Below are 24669 nucleotides of genomic sequence, written 5' to 3' on the forward strand. Positions count from 1 at the left end.
TCCAAAGAGAATTAAGTAAGTTTATTACACTATGTGATAGGCTATTCTGAGTTTTTGGTTATATTTTATTTTCAGTTTTCAAATTTTCTGACAGAATTTCCTGTAGAAACTAATGATGGCACTTTTTAACAGTTTCTGAATTCCCTGGAGTATGATTGCTGTAATATTTTCTAAGAACTACTAAAACTTAGCATGACTTTCTCTTCTCAATGTTAAAGTAACTGGATTGTGTAGTAGTAAGCTTTTCCAGTATTTGCTCCCTTACAGCTCAATGATTTTCTGAAATGCATATCTTCAATTGATTAGGATATAATTTCTTGATTTATTTCTAAACAACAAATACAAAAAGTAGAAAGGTCTGTTATTTTTCTCTCCTTAGGAACATTTCTAAGCCTAATGAAATTTTTTAAAGGTCGGTTAAAGGTTTACTGATTTCTTTGCTCTTCTCCCTTAATCTTCTTAATGCTGTGTATGCCAGCTAAAATTGGTGCTTTATCAATTTCAAGTGCCTTAGCTTGCTTAACTTGTCTGTTGTGCCTGAAAAACAAATCAAATGTTTGAATCAGTGTCATATCCTATTAGTATATATAAAGCAATTTAAGATATTATTTAATTTGACATTCTGAAAAAAGATAAATTTGATTTTACTAGTGCATAAGCACATGCACAAATTATAGATAAGAGATTATAAATCTCAAAATTATGCTTGTTACTTTCTTGAGAAACAATATCAAAGTATTCTAAAAAACATTTGTCATCAAATTCTAGATATTTGGGCAAATAAATTATCTTCTCATCAAATAGTTAGGATTGTTTTCCTGGTACTCATGCAACTGTCTGATAATAATTTGCATATTTTTGAATCTTCATAAAGTTTCTTAGGCCACGATGATTTATTAAATTGGTGCCACAAAATAATAATTCAAATTTGTGATTACAAGTAACATTTAATATTTTAAACATCAGAAAATATCCCTCCCCTTTTTTCTAAAAGGTGAAAGATGTCTTGATTGAACCTCAAGTGTTACATATGTGTGCCAAATATGGCTTCCAAGAGAGCTGCCATTTGGACAAAATGAATTTCTATTGTACATCTTCATTGAAAAAAATTGTCTTGGTTTTTTGTTTACTGATTTATTGTTTACTTGTTATTATAAATGTACTATATTTAAAAGTGAAACAATTTATCTAATATATATTAAATATCTACCTTGTGTCAGGTACCTTTCACACATTGTTATAAGCTTTTCTCCAAAATAACTCCCCAATCAAGATGTTCCTTTCCATTTTATTTTTTAATAGAGAGCAAATTAGGACCTTTGGATGTTATTAAGTAAATTTCTTGGGAAAGAAATAAATACATAGTAGACCTCAGAACCAGGGTTCAGGGGTTCAGGCCAGGACTTTCTGACTTCTATGAGCATAACACAAGTTGAGAGGAAGAATGTTCCTTAGATCTTCATTTATGGTGCATGAGAAAGTTATCCTGCAAAACATATGGCATTCTCAAACTAGAAATGTAGATGGATCTCTTACATTTCTCTATTTAGGAATACATTTGGTTGCAAATAAAAGAAAATTAAACCCACATATGTGTCACCAAACAATGTAAACGAAGGCTATTTGTAATTTATAGAAAAAAGTTCAAGAATATGACTGGCATAAGATGTTCAGTAATACTACTGGGGACCAGGGCTCTTGCTATAATTTTGCTTAAAAATTTTTTTTAAACTGTGTTTTTTTATTGTGCTCATAACCTTGGAGTCACAATATAGCTACTGTACCTTCAGGCATCATACTTTGAGCCTATTACAGGCCAGTGGCAGGAGAAAAAGAAAAGACCATTACTCGCTGACTTCTGCTTATATCTTTCTAGCTTGAAAAGGGCCACATAACTATCTCTGACTGGGAAGCTAAGAAGTTAAGATTTAACATTTGTATCAGAGAAAGGATAAGGACGTTGGAAATGGAATTTTGAATAGCTAACCTAAAACATCTGCTGTACACACATGTTATCCTATATACCTTACGTTTTTAGAACTAGTCCAAATCTATGTTTTCATTCATTAATTTATTTTGTCAGACATTCAAGAACTATTTATTCAGTTCTATTGTTGGGTACTGAGAATATATCTGTGAACAAAAAAGGCAATACCTATCTTTAAAAAAGTGTACAAAAATCAATTCCAAATACATTCCAGGTCTAAATGTTAAAGACAAATGAAAAAAGCCTTTTCAAGAAAAGATAGAACATCTTTGTGACCTTGGAGTAGACAAAGGTTTCTTAAAGAAGACATATACACACACAAACACTAACTATATACAGAGTGACACATTGAACTATATTAAGATTGAGAACAGCTGACATCAAAAAACACCATTAACAGAGTGCAAAGGGATCTCACAAGGCTGAAGAATATAGTCACAAAGTATAAAGCTAACAAGAATTTCTACAGTCAATAAAAAAATGAAATATAGCCCAATTTAAAATAGGTAAAACATGCAAATAAAGATTTGTTTAAAAGAAAATACATATATCTATAAACATTAAAAGATCTTTAATCATGTTAATCATCATGAAATTCAAATTAAGGCAACAATGAGATTCTACTATATACTTGCCAAAATAGGCACAATGAAAAAAGGCTGAAAATCTCCATTGTTTGCAAGTATTTGGAGCAACTGAAACTCTGTAGAGTACAAATTAGTGCAATCACTTTTAAAACCTGTTTATCATTATTGCCTATAGCTGAACATGTGTGCTTTTCGCTCTAGCATTTTGAACTCTAGGTGTATGCTCAAAAAAGATCCATATATTTCTTCACCAAAAGATATGTAAGAAAGTTCATAGCAACAACATTGATGATAGCCAAAAGCTGGAAATAACCTAAACATATATCACTGCTAGAATGGATAAATAAATCATGGTGTATTTGTATAGTGGGATACCCTACAATGAGGAGAATAAACAACTTACAATTGCATGCAGCAGTATGGATGGATCTCATAAACATAATGCTGAAAAAAATGGAGCGGCAGTGAACCTAGCCTATGTTCCATTTATATAAAATGCCAAAAAAGGCAAAGGTGACCTATTCTGTTAAATTCAGAAGAGTAGTTAAACCTTGTGGGGAGGAAAAGTGAGGACAGGAATAGAGAATGAACAGAATTTCCTGAGTATTAGTAATAAACTCTTCCTTAATATTGGAGTTTTTTATACAGGTGTTTTGTTTGTGAGAATGCATCCAGCTCGACACTGTGACATATATAATTTTCCTTTTAAACAGTATCCTTCGATAAAAAGTTAAAAGAAAAAACAAAAAAGAAAACAGATCTGATACTGACCTCAAAGAGGTTATTGAATAATGGAAGAGAGACATATTACGTGACAGTTATGAGCATCACTGTGTTAACATGAGTTTTGCTACCTAGCTTTTAGGATAATCACAAGTCTTTCAAAGAAAGTTAAGCGAGGTACTCTTATTCAGATGGGAGGGTCTGGGAAACCCCTTTGAGGAAGTGAGACCAAAGATATTATCTGAAGCATGAAGGAGTTTTCAGATGAAGATTGAAGACAAGAGAACTCTAAGTATAAGGAACAACATGTGTGAAGACCCTCAGAAGAAAAAGAGCTTGGTTTGTTAGAACAACTGAAATAAGACCAGTGTAGCTATTAGAGACAAAAGACAGGGTGCTGTGATTAAGATTCCTTTCGAGCCTTCAAAACTGGCATATTTCCCAAATTCATACCAGAGACCTAGTGTGTCCTCAGAATTTATCAATTATTCATTAAGTTAATAAATATTTGGTAATGTCTCCATACTATATTCTTAAATAATCTGGACAAGTGGAGGAGACAAATGTAAATAGGACAGTAGCAACTCAGAAGATGAGTGTGACGGTAATGGTGTGCATGAGTTGTTATGGGAAGACAACGAAGAAGCCTATTATTAAGCCATGAGGGAATCAGAGACTATTTCTCAGAAGAGGTGATAGCCAAGGTGAATGTGAAAGACTGTGAAGAAACAAGCAAGGCAGAGAAACTGGGACATGAGCAGGACATTCCACTGAGGAAGGAAGATGGACAAACCCCAGAAGCAAAACCAGCAGTTGAGTGTGGATGGCAAATAGAGTAACGGTGCAGAGAGGACACAGGCTAGAAGGGACTGGTTGGAGAAAAAGTAAGCAAGGACCAGATCATATCAGGCCTGGTTGCCCATCTATAAATAATTGGAGTACTATTCTAAATAGATGGGAAGACTTGGAGTGGTTTTAAGTAAAGACTTGAAATGATCAGACTTTAGGGATCATATTGTTCACTGAGGCATCATATTGATCACTGCTGTGCACCAGATCGTAGGGCATTGCCTGGCAGATAATAGAAGCCAACAAATATTGGTTGCTAAATGAATATAAAGAAAAACAACACAGATTTCATTGACTGCTATATGAATTCTGTCAGAAAATCCTGTTGGGTCTGCTTTGAAAGTATGTCCAGAAGCTGACCACTTCTCATCCCACTGCTTTCATCTTGTCGTCTCTCACTTAGATTTTTGTAATAGCTTCTTAACTAACTTCCCTGTATTCGCACTTACTCCTCTGCAATTCGTTATCAATACAGCAGTAATACAACTTCTTTAAAATGTAAGTGAGATAATGTCACCTATGTTCAAAATGCTTTAATGTCCTTTCCTCTCATATAGAGTAAAATTCAGGAACCTTTAAGCACTTGCACAATCTGCTTTTTCCTTTCTTGAGCTCTCTGATCTCTTCCCCTCTGACCTTCCTTCACTCCGTCTCTGCCGTCTTGACTCTTGCTCTTTCTCAGCCACACCTACAGTCACAAACTATTGTTGACACTTGACTCAAGGCCTTTGCTCCATGTCAAATCTTTTGATTTTTGATGCCTACTTTGACCACACTTTAAAAAATAGCCCTTCTCACCTGTTCCCAGCACTCCTAGTCTCCTTACATGACTTAATTATTTCTTTTTTCATAGCATTCATCACTATCTAACATGTAAATTACCTAAATCATAATGTTTATTGTTCTTTCCTTCCAGAGGAATGCAAGAACTATGATGGCAGGATTTTTTTCTTTCTTTTATTAAACTTTAATGCCAATAAATGCCTGTCTCATAGTAGGTGCTCAAAAATACTTGTCAACTTGCTCAAAAGAGAGAGAGCAGGAAATGCAGTTAGAAAGCTACTATCCATTAAGAGAGTGCAGTGGGGAGAGAAGTAGATTCAAGTGCTAGATTTGGAAAGGAAACCACTGGCATTCTTTTAATTCTAGGTAAAGTGCTATACACCCTAGTTTCTCACATTCCAGTTGATTGTGCTCACACCCTCCCCTAAGTCCTTTATATATATAGATTTCTGATACTGCTCTGATCACAGTGATGGACTTGATGTGGAAGACAGAGAAAGAAAACTGTGGCAGAGATGACTCTCAGTTTTTTTAGGATGAACCTGGATGTGCTGTATCAGAGATTAGGAATACTAGAAGAGGAACATGTTTGGAGGCAAGATCAAAAGTTTAAATTTGGTCATGGTAAATGATTCCTCTAGGAGGCAAAACCATTTTGACTGAATAGACTCATTAGTTAAATGCTGAGTAGAGACTAGCTGAATTCAATTATTTGCCCATAATTCTGAAATAACTGCTTACTAAATGATGACTATTTATTGACTAAAATGAACTGTAGATAGCACATAGGAAGACATTCAACTCCATGTACAGCCAAGATTTAATGAGAGAAACATAACCAGTAGGAAATATATATTAAGAGATTTACTACAAGGAATTGCCATACTTGGTTTGGAGAGGTAACTCTGCGATTCTGAATTCTCTAAGGCAGGCCTTCAGGAAGGGTAGGCTAGAACTCTGGGGCATGAGTCAAAGCTCCTAAGCTCAAGCAGAAGTTCCTCCTCTTTTGGGAAGCCTCAGTTCCGCTCTTAGGGTCTTTTAACTGATTGAATCGGGCCTACCCAGATTAACTAAAATAATCTCTTTACTTAAAATCAACTGTTTCTGCACTTCAGACATATATGCAAAATGCCTTCACAGTTACACCTAGATTAGTATTTGACTGAATAACTGGGGGCTGTAGCTTAGCCAAGCTGATACATAAAATTGGGTATCATATCCAGCTCTCCCCAGTCTGCAACTTTTATGAATTCTTTAATTTTAATAAGTTTTAGTTTTCTTTTATGTACATCAGGAAGAGGTTTTAACATAATCACATTCATTTATGGTCCATTTGCATTAACTCTCACTAGATATTTATTTTAATATGTGTGTCCTTGAATTTACCTGCTTTCTAACTTTTCCCTTACTTATTTAATGGATTCCTTTCTTGTGACTCTGCCCACAAGAGTGACTTCATTTTCTGAATGCTCTAGTGTAATTTGAAAAAAACAAGTCTGTATACCTCTTTGATATGCTAATATTAGTTTCTCTGAGTACTAGAAATTTCAATGCCCTGAGAAAATAACTATTCGAAAAAAATACATATTTTTGTATTTTGAATGTACAAAGCAATTTTATTTCTCACTTTTACATTTAGTACATGAATTTTTCAGTATTATCACAAAGTAAACAATTATCTTTGCCTCACCTTCCAGTCTACTTTGTTGAGAAAGCACTCACATTTCACTCTGCTAACATGTTATTTATTTAATGAACAGCAATAGATGTCTTTCACGTCATTCTTTCATAATATTAAATTTTAAATGCTCTTTTTAATTTTCATCTCTCATCTTCTGTGAAAGTATAACTTCATGGTACAATTTGAATGCTAATCTGAATGGGGAAAAGAATAAAACACTTAACGAATTCAGAGAAGAGATAAATGGCTCTTACTAGGGTATTTAGGAAATCTTTTATTAACTAGGAGATAACTTTGACTGTGGTCTTAGAGTGTTTGATGGGTGAAGAATGGAGTATTCCTGGTGATGGGCAAGAAATGTATCATAGACAAAACCACACCGGAATAAAAAGTATTGGGATATTCAGGTAAAGGGAGAAGTTCAGTGTGAATGGAGGACTGAGTGCATGAAATGGAATAAAGAGAAATCAAGTTGCAGAAGAAGTTGGTTGACTTTGGAGTTACATATGTCAAACTAAGCAGTGAATGAGCAATGGAAGCTCTCAAGCCTGTAGGCTTTTATGCTTCACTGATGTTTATCTACGTGTACCTATCACAGTACCTGTTACATGTTCAATAAATACCTTTGATGACGGAACGCATCCTGTGTTGTTCAGGGAGAGCAGATCTGGTTTTGATTTACACTGATAATAGGTAACTTACTGCATAGTTACTGTGTTAGTTTTTTCCTAAAGATCTTAGAAGTATTAACCCAGTCCTCACAAGAATTCTTTTTATATTATCATCTGCATCTATAGGTGAGGGCGATAGGTGCAGAAGGGTTAAGTACCTTGGATAAGATCTCACAGCCGTGTGCTCCTACGTCAGGATTTGAGCTCAGACTGTGTGAGTCTTGAGTCAGAGCTCTTACCTGCTATACTGTGTTGCACCCCAGAGAAGATCTATTTTTGAACGAAACCGCACTTAGTTGTATTGAAGAGCGAATTTGCATGGCGATCGTGAAAAATGAACGGCTGAGAGATCAAATAGGAGGTTAGAAAAAAGAGATTGAGTTTGAGAACTTTTTGCCCTAAACATAAGCATTTGAAAAGATAGATTTTGTATTGATATCAAAAATTTAAACATGTTTGTATGAAAAAGAGACAGCTGTGCTTTGTAGCATTAAATCACATTGAAATTCGTCTGTGAGCAGTAACGTTTACAAACATCTAAAACTATATCAGATGGAGAATAGTGTTATGGAATTTCATAAGAGTTTTTATATTCTTTTTTGTTAGAGGAGACTCTGAAAAACCTCTTCTAGTGTTGGATCAATGTTGTGAGTTTGCCAATGTGTTTTTCTGTGACAGCAAAGATATTCAAGAGATAACCAGAAATTGGATCTGAAATAACAGTCCAGCACTGGGATTGCCTCTCTTTCTGCTGATGAGTGGTATCTAAAGATAACACGTCCTGTTAGGTTGCAGCATCCCACTGTGTCTCTGAAAACTTTTTATCTTCTTTGCACAAATTGATCCCAAAGATTAAAGAATTCATGGTTGTGATTTTAAGTTGGACTTATTGACACCAGTTCTTACTGAGTGCAAAAACAGATTGATGAGCAATTTGTTTTAATCCTCTAAGGAAAAGGGGTGAGATTACTTCAGAATGCTTGTTGGTTAGTTTTTCACCAGTGTCTGCCAACTTTAACACCCACAATGAACTAATTTGTTTCTGAATTTGTATGATTTAAGATAGATACTGCACACCAGAAAACAGAAAACAAAAATCTTGCAGACCTTACATTTGTTATAATTGTAACAAAGTTGAAATCAAGCCAACCTAAACAACTATTACATGCAAATAAGCATCAAATATGAACAATATGTTTGATACTAGTAATTATTAATTTTAAAATAAACTTTTCAAGCTATCAATTAAAAAATAACCTTGACAGGAATAACTTATTTTCAGTACTAAGTGAAATATAGGCATAGATATTTGTCCAGTTTTTTTTTAAAACACATCCATGCAGTCTCACTCCCTGAGAGCTGATGCTTTCAGTCAGAATCAGAGGTCTTTCCCACCAGGCCAGCAATCTATAGGTCATTAGATATAAAGAGCCAGAGAGAGAAACTTTCGTTAGTTTCTCTCTAATTATCGTGCTTCAGGATCAGACAAATGTTGATAACAGCATCACTTCACAGAGCTGGGCTTCTTGATTGTGTATCTCTTCCTGTCTTTTCCCCTCTGGATCCTTCCTTGAGAAAGACTTATGGCATAGTATGACCCTCAGCTGTAACCTAGTCTCACATGCACATGGTAGGCATTGAATTAATTTTGACTAAAACATCTATCTCCATCATTTTTACTATCAAAATTCTAAGCTAAAGTTGGAGTTTGACTTTTCACACTGACTTCTGTTTCTCTCTCAGCTTGTACCCCTGAGATCTATACCTACTGTCTACCTAATGTAACTTCACAGATACATACTGAAATTGCTAATCAGACTTTGGCTCTATCTATAAAAAGTAGCATTAAAATTTCATTCTTCTGTTACCAAGTCCAAACTTGTTCTATTCACCGCACGACAGGCCAATAAATCTGGAGACGAGGTGTTGGGGCAAGGAGTAGCAACTTAACTCGGAAAGCCGGCAGACTGAGAGGATGGCACACTGAGTCTTGGAGAACCATCCTACTCAAGTCAGAATTCAGGGTCCTTTTATACTATAAAGGGGAGGGGGTGTGGTTGGTTGTTGCAAACTTCTTGGTGTAGGACTTCTTTGTTCTTGCAGCTGTCCACGTGGGCCAGCTCATGGTGCTCCTGCAAAACCTCCAACAAAACAAATGTTATTCTCTATTCTGCAACTTATCTTTATGTGAGTGCAGAGCTAGCAAGACTAAGCCTAGAAAACAGGGCACAGGGTTAAAGCCAAAGGAACAGATCTAATATGGAGTCAGATTTGTTCTTTTCTATTACACAACAATTTCAAGTGTTCAAACTTATTCATAAGTCAGTAAGTGAAAGAAATTGCATCTCATTCATTTAGTGTCAACATGTTCAACATATAACCTGTCATAAGGCTCTTCACCTTATTTGGAACCAAGTGGATACTGAGAAATTTTTTGCCTTATAAAACATGGCCTACTTGTTCACCCATTAATTTTTCATGCCTACTGTGGACTCTGAACAACTTTGTTTCTGTGTAAATTGATTGGAAAAATAAAGGAAATCTTCCATCTTCCTTGAATTTTATAGATTGTTTTACACTGATTTTCAGTTTATCAGTGTACCAGTCTACCTAACTGAGCCCAGGGGAGTGATAGGATAGCATTCAAAGAGCAATAAACATCAAGTTGAGAGGATGTATACCTTTGTGTGGAAACTTCAATATCAACTGGAATTGAAGATGGACTGCAATGGGTGGGAGGTGGATGATGGAGACATTTCAAGTAGTAATTGAACCCACACCATGTTACTCAATTCACCTTTTATAAATGGAAAATACTTGTAGTAACTGGTTGAAACTTTTGATTATTGTGACTATGCAGATCAAAATAATAGTTCACTATTATATTTCTATCAAATCCTAATCAAAGAATTGACCAGCTCCACCAGTTACCCTCTAAAAAATTCTTCTTGAAGTTGAGGCAGTATGTGAATACTAGGTAAAATGGTGCTGTTCACTCTACATTAGAAGGAAAATGGTAGAAAGACCACTTTTTAAAGAATATATTTCTGTGCTAAATGGTTGCAAACAAAAATTTAACAAATTCTCGTTTATCAGTTACTGTTAATTTATCTCTGTCTCCTTCCTTGGGATTAATTCTTTCCAGTCCCCTTCATCACTGGCAATCTTTTTGGTGTCTTTCTGTCTTTATCTTGTCATCTTTCCCAACTTCTGTCTCAGAGCACTGCTTAGTACCAAGTTCAGGTCACCAGTTTAAAATATGTGCTTAAACATCAGTAAATCCCTCACTAAGCATTAGGAAATAATCTTAGCTTGCAGACTTTCTGAGGGTCCTGATTTAATTTTGTATTTCTAAATTGTAGGACAGTGTCTAGAAAATAGTAGTTGCTCAACAAATGTATGTTTAATAAAAATATTTTTCAAAGCTTTATTGCTGTTAAATTAATTAACATTAATTAATAAAAACTAATTGTAATTTTACTAGGAGAGTTTCAGTGCTTGAAGATGATAATAGTCTACCTGGACTGAGCATGCTTCCTTGTTGCCAAGTATTGCATACATTTATGAATGAATTAATAGTTCATTTATGAGCTAAGTTCCTTTCATTAAACTATTTTATATCTGAGGAAATTAAGGAATGAACTACTTAAGTAACCTGCCCAACATCCCAGTGCCATTCCTAGGGTTATAATGTGAGCATAGGCAATCTGACTACAAAGCATGCTTTCTTTATCACTCTGCTGTAAAATAAAAACTGACCATTCATCTTAGCCAAGATTAGTGTTTCTCAAATATTTGGATTTCATGATAGGATTGACAACTTTAATTTTGTGAAGAATAGTATGAATAAAATTTCTATTGCCCAAGTTGTGTACAATAAAATTTGTAAAACATATCCTAGCACAATAGTAGAAATTATAATGATCATAGTAATGTACAGTTCTTTAATATTGACATTAAAAGTTATGAGCCAATCAATGCCTTGTCCTCAGTCCACTGCTTAGTGATCACGGTGCAATCATAGATGTTAATGGCAAATAAACTACATTGGAGAAACTCTTCAGTGTATTATGCACTGTTGCCATGAACCTTTCTGCTTCTATTTGTCTCCTTCTACCTAGAATAGATTTTAACATGCCCTGAAAGTCTATACACAGCAAAAGGATATCATTTGTTCCTTGTGGAAATGAGAACTTGACCATTTCACCAGCTGACCTGCATTTCAGGGTATCTGGGCATGAAGCCAACAGCCTTAGAGAATTAGACTATGATGAAATCCTCTTGAGTTGTTATCCAAGAAGTTATTGTTCAGTGCCCCAAGGATCAGAGTCAAGGATAAAGCTGATTCTATGTAACTGGTTAACACAAATTGATAGTAGCATGAATAAATAGCAGTGTTTGAGGGTAAGTTAAGACATGAGTAGCTCTCCAAAGGTACAGGTCCAATTTTGGCTTGCTCTTTGGCTGCTGTTTCAATACTGATTCAGTTTCAGTATGTAATTATTTCTAATAGCAGATAAAAGCACACATTTTCTTGTATATCCTCACATATTAAAAATGTTTGCAATGTGGAATATGGAAGATGGCACCCTTGAGTAGTATATAGAACTTCCTCCACTTAAGATGGGGTTATGTCCCAATAAACCTATCATTGGTCAAAAATGCATTTGATATATGTGATCTACCAAACATAATAGCTTAGCCTGGCTTACCTTAAACACACAGAACACCTGCATTAGCCTACAGTTGGGAAAATTCATCTAACACAAAGCCTATTTTATAATAAAGCAGCTTACTGAACACTGTACTGAAAGTGAAAAACGGAACAGTTGTATGGGTATACAGAATGGTTCTAGGTGCATCAGTTATTTCCCCTTGTGATTGTGTGGCTAACTTGGAGCTGCAGCTCAGAAGTATCCTACTGAATATTCCTAGCCCCAGAAAAGAGCAAAATTCAAAATTCAAAGTATGGTTTCTACTGAATGCTTACTGCTCCCTTTTGCACCATCATAAAGTCAAGCAATCATAAGGGACTGTCTGTATTTGTGTTCTCCCCAAGTAAAACAGAGAAATATTCAATGTTTTCTATTTTGTTAGCATAGGTTTAATTATGTCTATAAAGTTCATCAGTTATATTTTACTACATTCAAGTCACTTCATACTGGTAATACACAGATTGCATACTCTGATTCATGAATTCCTAATTCCCTTTTCTGACCATCAGCAAAACTATTAGCATACTTAAATATTTATCCCTGTTTCTTGCCTTCTGAGAAATGAGGGATAAAGTATTGCGCCTCTAGTCAAAGATGGATTCCTCCGTCTATGCCCCTCTGGACGCCATCCCAGCTTGGTTTCTTAAGAATTTCTCTTTTACGTGTCTTCCTTCCACCTCCGTTGTCATCTATCTCACGCTCTTCCTGGATTATTCACTTAAGCCTAGGATCTCCTATCTCAAAGTGAAAAAAAAAAAAAAAAGAAGAAGAAAAGAAAAAAACACCAAAAACTAAACTAAACAAGTCCTCCTTATTCCCACTGTTCCACTTTCTGTTCACTTGCATACCAAAATTTCTTGAAAAGTTTTATACAGAAATCAAGGTTACAATGACGTCAATGACATAAAGGAAATATGGAGGACAGGCAACAAGTTTATTTTTAATTGAATGTCCTTTTAGGTAAGAATAGCTCATGAGCATATGTACCAAGTTCTCTTTTTTTAATGAGTTATCTTTTCTTGCATGTTATATTGTCAAAAACTAGGCTTAAAACAGCATATTTTTTATTATCTCACAGTTTGTATTGAACAGAAATGTGGGCCCGCAGCTTCTGGGATTCTCACAGACTGTAATCAAGGAACTCTGTCTTTTGTCATCTCAAAACCTGACTGGGAAAAGACATACTTCCGAGCTCATGTGGTTCTTGGTAGTATTCAGTTCTTCATGGGTTGTTGGCCTGAAAGCCTTCATTTTATGCCATGCAGGCATCTCCAACATGGCAATTTGCTCCATCAAATCCTATAAGCTGAGAAAGTAATACAGTGCAAAACTCCCTAACAAGATGGAAGTCACAATGTTTAGGAACCTAATCAGGGAAATGACATCCTTTCACCATTGCTTTATTTTACAGGTTAGAAGCAGGTCAATCAACTTGATATAAGTGATACTCAGAAGTATGATATCAGGGAGTGAGAAGCATTGTGGGTTATTTTAGAAGTCTATCTACACCCATTTTCCTGACTCCTGACCATGTAAATGTCAAAAAAAAAAATTCTCTAGAAAAATATATATAATGTTATGATGTAATAGCATTAATAATAATAATCTGTGATATTAAAAATTAATAAACACTGGTGAAATTATTATTAAGTGCATAAAAACACCAAAAAACAATGTAAATGACCAAGTGCAATGTGATTCGAATTGCATTGAAATAGCCAACTGGAAAATATTGGAACTATATAACAAGTAGGTTGATGGCACAATTTCAGATTATAAGGAAAAAAACATGAGTATGGTTTCCCACACCTTTTTTTTTTTCAGTGTACACAGTAGAAAAGATAAGGGCCAAAATAATAAATGCAAAATGTGATAATATTGGGCCAGGAAATGCTTTAAGTATTTTATGCATGTTACTATGTATGTTGTTGCTTATGTAATTTAAGTATTGTATCTATGTTATCTTATGAGGAAGCAGTTGCTATTATTACCCTTATTTTAAAGATGAGGAAACTAAGACCCAAAGCATCCTGGCCAATAATTGATGGCATTAGAACTTAAGCATAGACTTTCTGACCCTAGAGTCCATCTTAAATACCAGACAAAATTGCCTGTCTAGTTGCTACCTGCAATGAGTTCAGTAGTTCTTTCTGGAATAATTAGAAACAGAAGGCAAGGAATGTTGCTAGTTCAAAAGCAGTAAACTAAGACTGACAAAGGATTACATTTTTCAACTTAGTGTCCTAAACTACAATACTTTTGATAATGAAAGAAATTATTCATTTTTTCTTTTCTGTTTTTGATTTGATTTATTGACCAATTTCTTTTACAGTATCATACTTTTTAAATTGACATAGAGTTGATGTACAACGTAACATATTTTGGTGTACAACAGAGCAATCCTCAAGGTTTAAAAGTGACATTCCATTGATGGTTGTTATCAACTATTGGCTCCACTCCCCATGGTGTACAATACATCGTCGGAGCTGATTTTATACCTCGTAGATTGTACCTCTTCATCCTCCACCTCCGTCTTGCCCCTCCCCCTTCCCTCTCCCCACTGGTAACCACTAGTTTCTTCTCTACATTTGTAAGTCTGTTTCTTTTCTGTCATAGTCATTAGGTGGTTGCATTGTTTTAGATTTCACATGGAACTGATATCTTAGAGGATTTATCCTCCTCTTTCTGACCTGTTTCACTGAGCATAATGCCCTCTAGGACCATGCATGCTGTCCACCAGAAACTGATGCAACATTTTCAATCAACTGTCCTTCAGTTCAAAAGCAAATCTACAAACACCCCACTTAAAATAGGGGCAGAAGAACTAAACAGACCTTTGTCCAAAAGAGGAAATGCAGATGGTCCAGAGGAACATGAAAAGTTGCTCCACATCACTCCTAGCAGGGAAATGCAAATTCACATCCCCAGGAGAGATCATCTTACATCTGTCAGAATGGTCATTCTCCAAAGGAGCACAAAAAGCAAATGCTGGCAAGGGTGTTTATTCTTAACAATCATGGAGGAACAACAAGAATAAGCAAGCCAGTATTCCAGGCAAACTGGGATTTTTGGTTACCTTATATTTCTGGAGTCCACCAGGATTAGCTTGTTGAGAAGGCTTTCCAGTGAATTTTCAGAAAGGAAGTAACTGATAACTTCCTGACTGTCTTTGACTCTCTCTGAGTGTAAACTTTATTTATAGTCGAAATACCACTGCTTCGTTCTCATTGGTTAGCACCCTCTTCTCACCTACCTACCAAAAGCTTCCTTTCTTTACAGGAGTAAGAGCAGTTACGGTACCAAGATGAAGTTACCAATATAAAGAGGATGAACAAAACTAAGACTAATAAAACGTCTCACTTGGTTAATTGATATATCCTATCCTTAGTTCTGCCAGTTAGTACTACCTACGACCTGAAGCAAATTCTGATTATAATTTCATCAGTGGTATTTAACTGGGAATGATTCTGCCTTCAGGGGAATTTTGGCAATATCTAGAAATATTTTTGGTTGTCATGACTGGGGAGGTTCCTGGCATCTAGTGGACAGAGGCCAGGGACTGTGCTAAACATCCTGCAGTCTGCAGGATACCCCTTTCCTCACCAACCTCCACCCTGTCCCTCCCCTACCCACTACCTCAACAACAAAAATTATGTAGACCAAATTGCCAGTGGTGCTGAGCTTGGGAAATCATACTTCATATGAAGTAAAAAATGAAGAGCTCTTCAGTTCTTTTTTTTTTTCTTAATCCTCTTTACTTCAAAAAGAACTAGATACGTATATGCCTCAATAAAAAATTCTATAAAAATAGTGAGGACAGTCAATAGTGAATCAATTTTAAATGAAGTAAAAGAAGCCCTCACTTCAGCTCTCTGAAATCAGACCAGCTTTTTATTAAGAATCTCACAAGTATATCTTCAACAAATTCAAAAAATTATGTCTCAATCTCTTGACCCTCTATATCAGAAATAATACAGTAAACTGTCTTCCCCTTCAATAACTTCACATTACTATTAGTTGTCAAAAACTGCTGCATGATTCTGAAAGGGCAACATTAAAGAGAAAGAAAGGGAGAAAAGTCCTGCTCAGGCCAACTCAACAACAGATAAAAAGAGATTAAAAATGTTGACTATCATAATTTTTAAAAGTAGCATGCCTGGCTTAAATTAATGAATTCAATGCATTTGAAGCAACTATAAAATATTGCCAGAATGTATTTTTATATAAAGGAGAGATACCTCAAACATTAGGTCATTGTGGCTTAATCCTATCAGTGTCCATGCATTTTTTTGATATTTCAACTACTGAAGTGACAGAGAAAAGGTGAATTTCTTTGTGCTGTTTTTAAGGTTACATTAATAAAAATGCCATTAGAAAATAATGTGGACATATTGCTGTATATGTATTTTGCCTATACTCACAAATCAGTTTGGGAAGAAAAAAGAATGAATAAAATAAACAGTTTTATTTTTTAATAATTATTACTTTGGAAATGAAACTAGCTTCTATATATATATTTTGTTTTAAGTCAGTAAATATGGGGAAAAAACCAAGGAAGCAAATAAAGATTACATGACATGTCACCACCCACAGGACATCATTATTAAAATTTTATTCTTCCAGGTTCATGTGCTTGCTCATATATAAATGAACTCTTTCAGTGCTTAGTATTTTATAATTTTTTTTCTCTTATTTGAAAATAATTGACTAATTCATTACAAACAATCACTTAATACCAGGTTTGGTCAAAAGGCTAATTGCTGCTTTTAAAAAATTTATATCTGTATATAATTAGCTATTTGTTACTGATTATTTTTCTTTCTTTTTTAGCCTTATATTTTAATTTTTATAAGAATTATTTTCCATCTATGATAAAAATCATTTACAAAATGACTATATAGTCATATAGTCATTAAATATAGTCTGGAATTCACTTTTCCTCATAAGTACATTTTCTAAGAGATAGAAAAAATTTTGACTAGTCCCAACTCAATTTTTCAACATCCTTTCCTATATAATACACACATACATGCACACACAAACCCATATGAATATGTTAATTGGTCACAAAATTAATATATAAGAATTATTTATGAGATAAGGATACTTGCTTTATATGGCTTTAAGGTATCTGTCACAAATCTGGATATATAAGTCAAATGTTGTCAAGACCATGATGGGTCTGAAACTTTACGCTACTTGCAAGTTAATAAGCTAGTTTACAGACATTTTATGGATGCTGGCAGCATACATGAGATTCTGGACTCGGAGACAAAGGATAGTTTATTTCCCACTGCAATAGTAGTAACCAATGTATGATCATTTCTTCTGGTGGTTGCCTGAGCCTAAATTCCTAAAGGATAAACTAACCAGACAAGGTGATACTTGGACATGTAGTGAGTTTTGTAATGGAGAAACCACAATCTCAGGAAAATCCAGTCTTTAAATGGGCTGCCAGCAAGCCTGTCCCTTTTCCTTGGAGCGCGGCATTACCTTTATTATCCTGGGAAATAAACATACCTCCCTTTTCTTCAAATAGAGATACTATCTCAATTTTCTAAGTCTGTTTGCTTTACAAACATCCTTGAAGGGATAATCTGGAACAAGTGACTGTCAGTGCTTATGCCTGCAAGATTGTAGAAAGGTTACAGATCCATGGAGAGGTATCTTCCAACACATAGTAGCCCAGTGATCAACAGAGTCATTGATCTGAACAAGCTCAGGTGGACTATTTAGTTTCATAATCTACATAGTTTAACACAGGACTAATGTGATCTGAAACAGACATAAAGAAAGTATTCTCTTAAATATACACATTATAAATTTTTGAAATAGGTAATTGATTATTTGTTCAAATATTAAAACAATTATGAAGTCACCCACCAACCTGGTTCCATTCAGGTCTTTTCCCCTGACATCTAATGTTAACCATTTTTTTCAGTTATTCTTTGTGCAAATATAAGCAAATGTGAACAAATCCTTGTTTCCAAATTCCAGTTTCTTTTGCAAAAGTACCATACTATTTCACGATTCCACTGGTATTTCTACTTGGTACATATTGGATCATTTCCTCCATGTCTATAATAGAAAGTTTCTTCATATTTTATATTTGCATAATATTTCATTATATTTATATACTTTAGTTTCAATTACAAATTCTTTATCACTGAATAAATGAGGGTTTTTTTTCAATCTTTTGCTACATCAAGAATGCAAAGATTTATGGTATACATATTGCCTTCCACCTCTGCAGGAATAACTTCAGGATAAACTTCAGAAGTAGCATTATTGAGTCAAAAGGAAAATGGGTTTGAAAATTTTTGAAAGATATTGCCAAATTAACTTCCATAAGGGTTTTATCATTTTGCACTCTCTCCAGCAGTGCATAAGATTGCTTGTTTTCAGAGAGCTTTATTTAAATTAATGATGCTCAAACTGAGTATTCGTCTGGAAATGACAAAATTGGCCCATAATACATACCATATACTTGTGTAAACTACAAATGAATCAATGATTCAAATGCAGATTAAAAAAAAAAATAAAGCCATAAATACTAGAAGAAAGCATAGGTGAGTGGTTTGCATACCTGACTAGATCAAGGTGTTTCAAATACAAACACACACATACACATACACACACAGATATCTTCTACATGACAATTATAATAATAAAATAGTAATGACAATAAGGAGGAAAAAGAGGAAAACATTGAAAAGAAGAGCAATGAGGAAACAGTAGCCCCCAAAATTTATTAAACCAGTAATGAAAAAACATGTGTTATTGGTTTGTGAGAGGACAAGGAGACAAAAAAAAAAAAAAGCTTAAACACATATGGGAATTTAAGGAGTCATTTCAATCAGAGCAATTAAAGGTAGACTGTTCTACCTTGGCGGACCTTTAACTTTTTATCATTTTTCCAAACATTTTATTTTTTGAGTCTTTGTTTTTTGAGTTGCCAGTTCTCTTTAACTTTCATGGGTTGTCTGGGCTTGTCTTGTATGAAATCCTGTCTCCCTTCGTTCCTTAATTCTCTGATTGGTTCATCATTACTACAGCTGTTTTTCATTCATGGTAGAATGCTTACATTGTTTATCTGTTCAATGGCAATGTTTACTTGAGGAATTATTTTGTAGAAAAATTATGTAGCTCTCTGTCATTTATCTAATACTTATTTGAATATTTTCCTTCTTCCTTTATGGCTTATCTATATCTGGGCAAGTGGCAATTTTATGGACCAGTTTTTTGCAAGAGTTTCCTTCCTGGGAAGGGAGGGTCATAAACAAGAGTGATGGGATAGATCCCTGGCCTTTGCAAAGGGCTTCTTCCTCACTTGATGAGATGATTTGCTATTTCCTTCCAACATTGTGCTTCTGTCTAGCCGTGACTTTGCTGCCTCTCCAAATGTAAGCAGGTGCTAGAGGCTTTTCCCTGCCTGTCCTATATTCACAGAGTTTCTTCATCAGCTGCTGCCGCGACGAATGCATCCAATATAATTCCCTTACTTTTGGGAGGTGTTTTACCTGGTGCTTTCAGAACGTTTCACTCTCTGCGTTTTCCCCATCTTCTCTCTATTTCTTTACTGCTACTTCTGCTTCTTTTGAGAAATCTGTCGTGCTCACAGCATTTTTTACTAATGCTGGGAAGTTACTCCTTTTAGGAATGATTTTAACTGAAAGTATCTGAAATTACTATTGCTAGAGTTCTGTGGCTCAGCTGTCTAACTTCTTACAGAAATTCTTACGCTGCTCTACTGGTCTCAGCTGTTTTGGTTTTACTTAAAAACATATTGCAATTTTCAGACTTTGTATCACATAGTTTGCATGAAAATTCACTTTGGATTTTCCCCCTTTTGCTTCTGGAGGAGAAATGGTAAGATTCAAAACTAAGTTGCCATAATGTTAATACTAATAATATTTTTTGAGTGTTTTATTTTTAATGAGGGGCTTGAAGCCCATTTTAAAATTAAAAACACGACATTTAATCAACTATAAGTGATAGACTCATTCCATACAAATATTGCTAATAGGCATATGATTTGATTAAACTGGAAATACAGTCTCATAAAGTTGTTCTTTAAGCATGATCTACTTAGTGTAAAAAGTTATCTTCTTTACATTCTTGCCTAATCTTTATTGCAACAGTTCAGAAAGTATAAGGACAGCTTTAGGAGGACAGATACTCTCTGGGGGGATCTCAAGAGTTATATTTGAGAAGCTATTAAGTGTGACTTTGAGTAACATGATATCATTGTGAGAAAATTATGTCAAGAAATGACTTCTTACTCATTGCAAATTTCCCCATAGCCAACCTAAGCATTATATTTCAAGTTATTATTCACTCTACTGCTCTAATAGGAAAAAAAAAACTTCCTTTTTTTAAAAAAAAACTTTTTGTCCCACTGATACTGGCTTCATTTTGTCAAGGCTGGTGAAGTGAGGTCACTTCTTCAGCTAACTTTTCAAACTTTGTATTATTAATCCATTAAATTCTTACTTTGTCTTGCTCTGAAATGCAAAAGAAAAAAAGTTAACAGGTATGGATTGATTGGCAGTCTATCTTAAAAGCATACAATTTTGTCTACATCTATTTTAACATTATTAATTATTTCATTTTAGTCACAAGATCTGCCCGTTTCTTATAGTGCCAAACCTTTGCTCTTTTACTGATCATTTTCAGGAATTGCATCTCTTAAGCAAAAGAATGTTCTCTTTAATAGACATAATAGAACATGCATTTTAATGAGTATTGTTTTTCATAATATCTGTTATGGAGGCTTTTAAAATTATTACAGTGAATGTTGTCATTGACCTAATAACTATAGGCAAATATTTTATTGTCTTTCAGAGATAGTTTCAGTAAACAATGGAAACTAATTCATTATTTTATAGTATCTCAGTACTTCTTTTGATTCAATATCTATTTCTTTTTCCAAAGTTAGCTTGGATGAGGTAGGTTGACTGATCTCAACTGGGCTCATTCAGGCATCTGCAGTTAACTAGAGGGTTGTCTGAGCTGTGGCTGTGGCAGTCTTACCTGGGACAGATCACACTGTCTTTCCTGAGGCAGATCACTCCATGTAGTCTCTCATTCTCCACCAGCCTCGCTGGTGCTTATTCCCGTGGTAGGTGGCAGCAGTCCAGAAAGGGAGCAGAGGCATTCTATTGGTCAAAAAAACTTACAAAGCTATCCCGGATTCAAAGGGGAGAAAAACAGACTCCACCCTTGATAGCAAGAGCTGCAAAGTCACACCGTATTGCAGAGGATGTGCAAACATGGAAATGTGAATAATGGAGGCCATTTGTGTAATCAGTGTACCAACCCTTTCAGTATGGAACTGTCCCAGCCTCACCCCTAGTATTTCTGTTATTCACAGTGACCTTCCTTTTGCCTCTTGACTAGGCATATATAGCAAGACATGGGGCAACCAGTGTATCTGAAGTCCTGATACAATAATTGATCAGGGCTGGACACATGACCAAAAATTCTCTTCTTTTTAGAATAGAAGCTGATAATATACTTGCAGAATAAAGGGAGGTTAACAAAAGGAGATACAAGAAATGAAAGGAGAAATCAAGCTTTGGTGCATTATTTAGCCCCTAGATCCAAATGTCCCGAGGTTAGAATCAGTCTCAATTCCTAGAAGTCATATTTACATTCCTTACTAAATCCCTTTTCTGAACAAAACCAATTTGAATCCAGTTAGTGCCTACTTTAAAATGAAGCAGCCCCGAATAATATGTCAGAAATACATTTAAGTGATAAATCTGCAAATATATGGACTGGTATAAATCCTCTTAAATGTTTCTTGCCTGTTGTTGGCATCATACATTAATAATTTTCATGTAATTGACTCAGTGCCAGAAATGGTTGTCATGAATTAATAATTTAAGGATTATTTGCCTGTGCACTTCACTATCATGCAATACTTACAGTCCATCATAAAAGCCATTTTTACTCATTCATTAAATTGATCACTTATTAAAAAAAATTTATTAGGTGAAAGCTACTGAGCTAGGCTCTGTGTTTTATGAATGAAAGAGACAGTCATTATCCTCATGGAACTTGTATTTTTAAGGATATTTAAAATCTTGAGATACTTAGATTTTCAGAAAAAAAATTGACTATTGCTGATCTTAACAGTATCAATGTTAAAATGGTGAAATTTGAATGATGCACTATTTGAAAGTTAAGTTTCAAAAAACCTGTTCGGTTTTTGAGACATGACCAGCAGAGTGAGAAAATCTATTTTATTCGTTTTTCAAAAGGTGCCCTTTTCTAATGTCAAGTAACTACAGAATGGATGAACTTTGGATGTGTCAGTCTTGGAGTGTTATGCAATTTGCTCTGAGTATAAATTAGTCAGGCTGAGACTTTGAGTGCGTTAGAAACATGAAGATGAGCTGAACACTTCCCTAAAGGGCAAAAATACACTTAAGTCTGCTTAGCTCGGATTTTGCACCATTTCTTTTACAGTGGAGATTTCCTAGTTTTACTGTGCTGTAATCTTATCTGCCAGTATATCCCTAAAACTATTATAGTCAAGACATAATGGATGGAAGATTTGGAATAATGACATACTTTTTAGGGTTGACTTACTACCCAGAAATGAATAAATCTTCCACAAAAGATGAAAGACATAGGGCACTTTTTTTCTATACTTGTTGTGGTTTAGCTTTTTCCCAGTTTAAAATTAAGTAATTCATTTACTCAACTAGCGTGATTATGAAAATCATAAAGCCATTAGTATGAGTTTGTTTTAATTAAAGTCACAAATATTCTAGTTGAAGTGGTTAGTGTCTTTAATATTGTAAAAACACACAAACATATCCTAAAAAACTACTTGACAGTGAAAGGTCTGGAACATATGTAGTGATACCTATATACTAAAGCCACACTATGATCCTAGGATGCTGGGAAGTAGAGAGAGTTACTGAGGGGAAAAATGCAATGGAGCAAAAGTGGCAAGTAGCAGAAGCAGGTGCGTAGAAGAAGCACCTGGCTGGAAGGATGTCAACTCATGTTTTTCTTCCTATCCTTCTGCCTTCCCTAGTTCTGATAGCCTCCATCTGAGCACTGAAATCTGCCCTTGTTTCTGGGACAGTTTTAATGAGGACAATTTACAGCCAGAGGATGAATTTTTTTTTTCTGCTCTGATTCTGGGAATTACCTTTCCCCCATCTCATATGATTCCCTGTCATCACCCAGGCACAGAGATGGGTCCACACGTGAGTACATTACCTAAATAGAGTCAGTCAAGATCATTATACTACTGACTGTGAGAGAGATTGGTTACACTTGTATTTATTTTTCAGATAACTTTAATGGAAAATTTCTAATGTGCCAATCACTATTCCAAGAGGTTTATATGGAAGAAATCATTTAATTCTCACAAAAACTTTATGAGCTTTGATACTATTATTATACTCATTTTATAGATAGAAAATCTGAAATTCAGAAGTATTAAGTTGCTTGGCCAAGGTCATATAGCTAGTAAGTTGCAGGACTGTATTCTAAACAATACTGGATCAAGGTGCTTTCTCTTTTGTTTTTTACATTTTTTATTGATTCATAATCATTTTACAGTGTTGTGTCAAATTCCAGTGGTCAGCACAATTTTTCAGTCATTCATGGACATATACACACTCATTGTCACATTTTTTTCTCTGTGATTTATCATAACATTTTGTGTATATTTCCTTGTGCTATACAGTGTAATCTTGTTTATCTATTCCACAATTTTGAAATCCCAGTCTATCCCTTCCCACCCTCTACCACCCCCCCCCCCGGTAACCACAAGTCTGTATTCTCTGTCCATGAGTCTATTTCTGTCCTGTATTTATACTTTGTTTTTGTTTGTTTGTTTGTTTTTGTTTTTTAGATTCCACATATGAGTGATCTCATATGGTATTTTTCTTTCTCTTTCTGGCTTACTTCACTTAGAATGACATTCTCTAGGAGCATCCATGTTGCTGCAAATGGCATTATGTTGTCGGTTTTTATGGCTGAGTAGTATTCCATTGTATAAATATACCACTTCTTCTTTATCCAGTCACCTGTTGATGGACATTTAGGCTGTTTCCATGTTTTGGCTATTGTAAATAGTGCTGCTATGAACATTGGGGTGCAGGTGTCATCCTGAAGTAGATTTCCTTCTGGGTACAAGCCCAGGAGTGGGATTCCTGGGTCATATGGTAAGTCTATTCCTAGTCTTTTGAGGAATCTCCACACTGTTTTCCATAGTGGCTGCACCAAACTGCATTCCCACCAGCAGTGTAGGAGGGTTCCCCTTTCTCCACAGCCTCTCCAGCATTTGTCATTTGTGGATTTTTGAATGACGGCCATTCTGACTGGTGTGAGGTGATACCTCATTGTAGTTTTGATTTGCATTTCTCTAATAATTAGTGATATTGAGCATTTTTTCATGTGCTTTTTGATCATTTGTATGTCTTCCTTGGAGAATTGCTTGTTTAGGTCTTCTGCCCATTTTTGGATTGGGTTGTTTATTTTTTTCTTATTGAGTCGTATGAGCTGCTTATATATTTTGGAGATCAAGCCTTTGTCGGTTTCACTTGCAAAAATTTTCTCCCATTCCGTAGGTTTTCTTCTTGTTTTATTTCTGGTTTCCTTTGCTCTGCAGAAGCTTGTAAGTTTCACTAGGTCCCATTTGTTTATT

At 35.0% G+C, this 24669-nt stretch overlaps 1 long non-coding RNA gene across 7 annotated transcripts in view; it reads left to right on the top strand.

Moving 5' to 3' along the window:
• LOC140700223 (uncharacterized) overlaps positions 1–24669 on the top strand; it is a 539161-nt gene that overhangs the window by 345349 nt on the left and 169143 nt on the right. The window lies entirely within an intron of this gene.

Source organism: Vicugna pacos, chromosome 12, assembly GCF_048564905.1.
Source record: "Vicugna pacos chromosome 12, VicPac4, whole genome shotgun sequence".
NCBI classification, from domain to species: domain Eukaryota; kingdom Metazoa; phylum Chordata; class Mammalia; order Artiodactyla; family Camelidae; genus Vicugna; species Vicugna pacos.